Genomic DNA, 6,000 nt, shown 5'->3' on the forward strand with positions numbered 1-6,000 from the left:
ATGAATTAGACTGATTATTTCAAAAGATCTGTATTTGGGGCTAGAGGTGTATACCTCTTTTGACCTATCAGGCTCGTTCTAACAACAGGCTATTCCAGGGTGGACAGAGGAGGGGAGAAATTGGCTGCATTGAAAGCCCACTTGATCATAGGGCAGTCTCAGGCACTGTAGTCATCTAAAAATGCCAAGCATGTATATTTGACCAATGGGAATTAATCCAATTATATATTTTAACGTGCACTGACACAAAGTAAGTTAGTTCCAAAAACAGTTTGAAACGTTGAAACCATAAGTAATGTATGTCCGTTTTTTGTTTTTGAAATACCCCGTTATACTTTGCTCATTGTGAACACTTGGGGGTGACATAAGAAAGTGTTGTTGCAGTGCGTAAACTCACAATAGGGTTCTTATGACAAGTGCAGCTGTCTTTTGTTCACCAAGACAAGGTCACTCTTCTATGCATTGTAACAGCTACTGAAGTATTAAACTCGACCTCATCTTGTTGACGTGGCATAGTTTCTTTCCCTTTGTCCTTGATGACAAAAATAACCCTGTGAAATTGTTCTTTGGGTGTACAGTTTATGAAGAGCCCATAATTCAATTAATTTAAGCCACAAATGGAGCAAAGTATGAAAATGTATGAACTCACTACTGTAAGTCGTTCTGGATGAGAGCGTCTGATAAAATGTAAACTGCCTAAATAAAGGAAAGGCCAACATAGGAGCGTTGGGCCACAACAACCTGCCAGAACATAGATTCTACAAGTCTCTGGAACACTATTGGAGGGATGCGACACCATTTCTTCCAGGACAAATTACATAATTTGGTGTTTAGTTGACGGTAGTGATAAACTCTGTCTCAGGCGCTGCTCCAGAATCTCACATAAGTGTTCAGTTGGGTTGAGATCTGGTGACTGAGACACACACAACCTTTAAACCCCCTATGCTCCTTTGAGACCCCTCTTTCAAAGTCACTGACATGTTTTCTTCTAGCCATGGAAGTAAAAAAAAAAATGGGCAACTGGGCATTTTTATACATGACCCTAAGCATGATAGGGTTTTAATTGCTTAACTAACTTAGGAAACACACCTATGTGGAAGCACCTGCTTTCAATATACTTTGTATCCTTCATTTGTTCAAGTGTTTCCTTTATTTTGGCAGTTAGATGTACATGTCACTTTCAAGAAACTCATGCTAGTTTTAACAAGGGGGACTCAAAATGTAAAAATGTTTTAAATAACTTGTGTAAGGTGCTGACTAATCAAGTTAGAAACGTCTGTGTAGAGTAGTATGTAAGGTGCTGACTAATCAAGTTAGAAACGTCTGTGTAGAGTAGTATGTAAGGTGTTGACCCAAGGGACATAATAAGGTCTTAGATTTGTAGTAACGTGCTGTTAAAGGTCAAGATGGCTGTCAGTGCATTAGTGTGAAGCTGTCTACAAGTTGTCTATGAGGTGATAATACTATATAAGTGGTTGTCATCACCAGAGAGTTTCCCTCCTTAGACCTCTTCAGGAGCACCTTTGACTCCTACAATTTCACACCTTGGGCATTCAGCCTTGAGGTTCTTTACTCTACTTCCACATGCTACTCCTCAATGACACTGTTAGGTGTCCAATTCCCAGCTGTCGGGAAATTAATTCCTGTCACTACAGGAGGGAACACATACTGATCATGACAAAACAGTCCGTTTTTACCCTAAAACCATATCAGTGGATGGTTAAAAACAAATGATATTCTCTCTCTCTGGAAGATGGATTTCAAAAGAAGCAACGTATTGTATGCCAATACTATCACTATTCTTTACCATGAGGAGAATGTAACACCCTGCAACCCATCAGCTAATACATTTATTTATTTTCTTATTTTTTACCCCCTTTTTCTCCCCAATTTCGTGGTATCCAGTTGTTAGTAGTTACTATCTTGTCTCATCGCTACAAATCCCATACGGGCTCGGGAGAGACGAAGGTTGAAAGTCATGCGTCTTCCGATACACAACCCAACCAAGCCGCACTGCTTCTTAACACAGGGCACATCCAACCCGGAAGCCAGCCGCACCAATGTGTCGGAGGAAACACCGTGCCCCTAGCGACCTGGTCAGCGTGCACTGTGCCCGGCCCGCCATAGGAGTCGCTATGGTGGGCCGGATATCCCTACTGGCCTAACCCGGACGACGCTAGGCCAATTGTGCGTCACCCGGCTGCGACAAAGCCTGGGCTCGAACCCAGAGTCTCTGGTGGCACACAGCTAATACATTTCAAGCCTATAAAATTGACCATGACCCACAACCCTCAAATGTTTGAATTAAGCAGTTAGCCCCAAGGAGGTGTGGTATATTGGCCATATACCGCAAACCCCTGAGGTGTCTTATTGCTATTATTAACTGGTTACCAACATAATTAGAACAGTAAACAAGTAATTTTGTGTCATACACGTGGTATATTTAAGCAAAAAAGGCCCAGGGGGTGTGTAGTATATGGATAATATACCATAGCTAAGGGCTGTTCTTACGCAGTGCCATGGTATATTGGCCATATACTACAAGATCCTTATGGCTATTATAAACTGGTTACCAATGTAATCAGCACTAAAATCAGTAAAAATACATGTTTTGTCAAACATGTAGTATACATTCTAATATACCACGACTGTCAGCCAGTCAGCATTCAGGGCTCGAACCACCCAGTTTATAATGTCTAATATACCATGGCCTTCAGCATCTAGGACCCAAACTACCTGGTTTATAATATAAAATATATTCAATTTAACAGACGCTTTTATCTACAGCGACTCAATGTGCTTATGCTCCCGGGAATCTAATCACCCATTCTGGTGTTGCAAGTGCCATGCTCTACCAACTGAGCAACAAAGGACCACACTCTCATCAAGCTCCTTACTTAGTCTCAATACTTGAGCAGTCTATTCTAGGCTCAACCTTTCTTTATACGTCCTCATTCTCAGCTGTCCAGTCTTCTCGTGTTATCAACACTGTTCTCTCTGTCAGATAGAAGGAATGATGGCTGGACACCTTACCACTGTTCTGCTGTGTAACCTGATTCTCCTTTGCATTTCAAGGACTGCACTATCTTTAGGATGTCCATGCATCTGTTGTGACACAAAGGTCGTTGAAAACTCACGCAACTCACATCTCAGTGTTTGTCTTTGTCCTTGGCATTGCTGTTAACGCTCTGATGCTATTGGGCTTGTGCTATTCCCATACTGTAGATGTTGTAACAGAACAAGCTCATCGAAATGTGTTGCACTATAAACGTAACTGATTGTTGGTTTTAGAATGATTTTGAAAGCTGAGTTTAAAGTGGTTGCAAGAAAGGTTGTTGTTTGTCACTTGCATTTCTGTGTAAACCCAATACAATGGTGAACCTCCTTGTACAGTAAAGTAGCTATCTACATTTCTTCATTGACTGGCAAATTGTTTACTCTGTCACCTCGCAGATATTGAATATTAGACAGTTTTGCCGAATTTTGTCACACTTAGTTTTTTATTTGTGGGGTAACTGAAGACTCCCTTTGGAACTGCTGGCTGTTTTAAAGTGTTGTACTACAGTATGGCTTACTAACAATTAACAGGATAACAGACGTGTCCTGTTTGGACTCAGGCAGTTACGGTGTAGTATTAACCTTATTTGTATCAGATGTAGAAGGTGTTTCTTACAACCTTCATTTTAAACTCAGCTTTCAAAATCATTCTAAAACCAACAATCAGTTACATTTATAGTGCAACACATTTTGATGACAGTTTGTTCTGTTAAAGCATCTACAGTATGGGATGGGACTCTCCTCCATGTGACTCACAGATGCAGGTCCAGCCTCTTGCATTGGGAGACCTCCTGTCAGGGACTCCAAACATGACCACACACAAGAGATGGTAAGAAGTTAACAATCTTTGGTAGCATTAAATTGTACACTGTTACAGTGTCTATGGTTTTATTTACTTTTAATTAGATTTGTTATGTCTTTAATTTCTGTCTTTTGATACCATGAACATACAGATGCACTGGTTAACAAGTTACCTTTTCTGCTCACGACACGCTGCGGCAGCAAGCACAATTGCTAGTTTTATTTCCATCTATCGTTGCAAGCTAGTTTTGAAGAAAATACACTCATTTATTTTTAATAGAATTTACCGTAGAACGTTAGATATTTATTGAATTCCCATCGGGACGGAGGGTAACTTTTAAACCAGCTGATTTCTGTGATAAACTTTTTTTATTTTCTCAATTTGATCTTACTGTCACACCCTGACCATAGAGAGCCATTGTTTCTCTATGATGTAGTAGGTCAGGGTGTGAATAGGGGGTGATCTAGTATGTCTATGTTGTGTTCTAGTTTCTTTTTCTATGTTAGTGTTCTGTATGATTCCCAATTAGAGGCAGCTGGTAATCGTTGTCTCTAATTGGGGTTCATATTTAAGTAGTTCTTTTTTCCCACCTGTGTTTGTGGGATCTTGTTTATGTGTAGTTGCCTGTGAGCACTTCATTGTCTTCACGTTTCGTTCATTCTTTATTGTTTTGTGCGTTTCAGTTAATAAACATGTGGTAACCATATCACGCTGCACCTTGGTCCGATAATTCTTACGACGAACGTGACACTTGCATTTCACTTTTCATCTCTTTCAGCTAATTCATTTTGCTTTCAAGTTCCTTCTACATCTGTACATCAGCTCATTTCAAGTTCCTTCTACATCTGTACATCAGCTCATTTCAAGTTCCTTCTACATCTGTACATCAGCTCATTTCAAGTTCCTTCTACATCTGTACATCAGTTCATTTCAAGTTCCTTCTACATCTGTACATCAGTTCATTTCAAGTTCCTTCTACATCTGTACATCAGTTCATTTCAAGTTCCTTCTACATCTGTACATCAGCTCATTTCAAGTTCCTTCTACATCTGTACATCAGCTCATTTCAAGTTCCTTCTACATCTGTACATCAGTTCATTTCAAGTTCCTTCTACATCTGTACATCAGTTCATTTCAAGTTCCTTCTACATCTGTACATCAGCTCATTTCTAAATATTCTATCTGATTGTTGTCTCCATGTCTTCTAAACTTTAGATTGGGCCCTTATAAATGTACTTTTTGTAACCGAATACAGTTCAGGTACCGTTAACAGTTTTTAATGGGTCGGCCTCTAAGTAGCCTATGTAAAACAAGTGCTCTTGTTTAGATTTTTTTTATTTATTAAAAAAAATGTATTACTTTTTATTTTCTTACTTTATCCATGCATTTCTCCATATAATTTGTAGGTTTTTCTCTGTTCAAGCTGTTGCACTACTTTGCTCATTTATATTTGCTGTAAGACTTTCCTCTATCAATAGTTATTCTGTTTGATATACTGTATGCATTCATTATCATTTTTAAAAATATATTATTTTGTATTTAACTAGGCAAGTCGGTTAAGAACAAATTATTATTTACAATGATGGCCTACACTGGCCAAACCCGGACAACACTGGACCAATTGTGAACCGCACTATGGGACTCCCAATCACAGCCGGTTGTGATACAGCTTGGATTGGAACCAGGGTGTCTGTAGTGACGCCTCTAGCACTGAGATGCAGTGTCTTCAACCACGGGATTAGTTGACCTGAAAGGTCTTTAAGTGAAGTTAGCACTGTACTCTGGAACCTGTCGTGTTGTAGGGTCTGGGCCTTCAAAGACCAGAACTGACTAGCCATGGCTTTAATAAAAATACATGTATTGTACAAGACCTAATTGTAATGTACCAAATGAATTTACGATATGAAAATATTTCATGAGGATACACTTGTAGGTCACCTTCAATTTACTCTCAGGATAGTATTGTCTTTCCACAGGAAACATAATGGGTGATGTAACAGCAGATGTGAAGTTTATCCTCATAACAATGTTCTTTGTTTTAGCTAAACCCTCGTGATGGGGGCAAAAATCAATACAGTTCCATGTCACAATATCATTTTTTTAATCATATTATATTGATATTTGACTCCCAAGTATCGATT

The 6,000-nt window shown here is 39.3% G+C and overlaps 1 long non-coding RNA gene across 1 annotated transcript; it reads left to right on the plus strand.

The window, feature by feature from the left end:
- Nucleotides 1-2: 2 nt before the first annotated feature.
- On the plus strand, nucleotides 3-5,729 carry LOC135563734 (uncharacterized). Its single transcript, XR_010460448.1, has 2 exons — nucleotides 3-3,886; nucleotides 4,638-5,729. It is a non-coding gene; the product is annotated as an uncharacterized LOC135563734 (long non-coding RNA).
- The last annotated feature ends 271 nt before the right edge of the window (nucleotides 5,730-6,000 follow it).

Source organism: Oncorhynchus nerka, linkage group LG22, assembly GCF_034236695.1.
Source record: "Oncorhynchus nerka isolate Pitt River linkage group LG22, Oner_Uvic_2.0, whole genome shotgun sequence".
Classification (NCBI taxonomy): Eukaryota; Metazoa; Chordata; class Actinopteri; order Salmoniformes; family Salmonidae; genus Oncorhynchus; species Oncorhynchus nerka.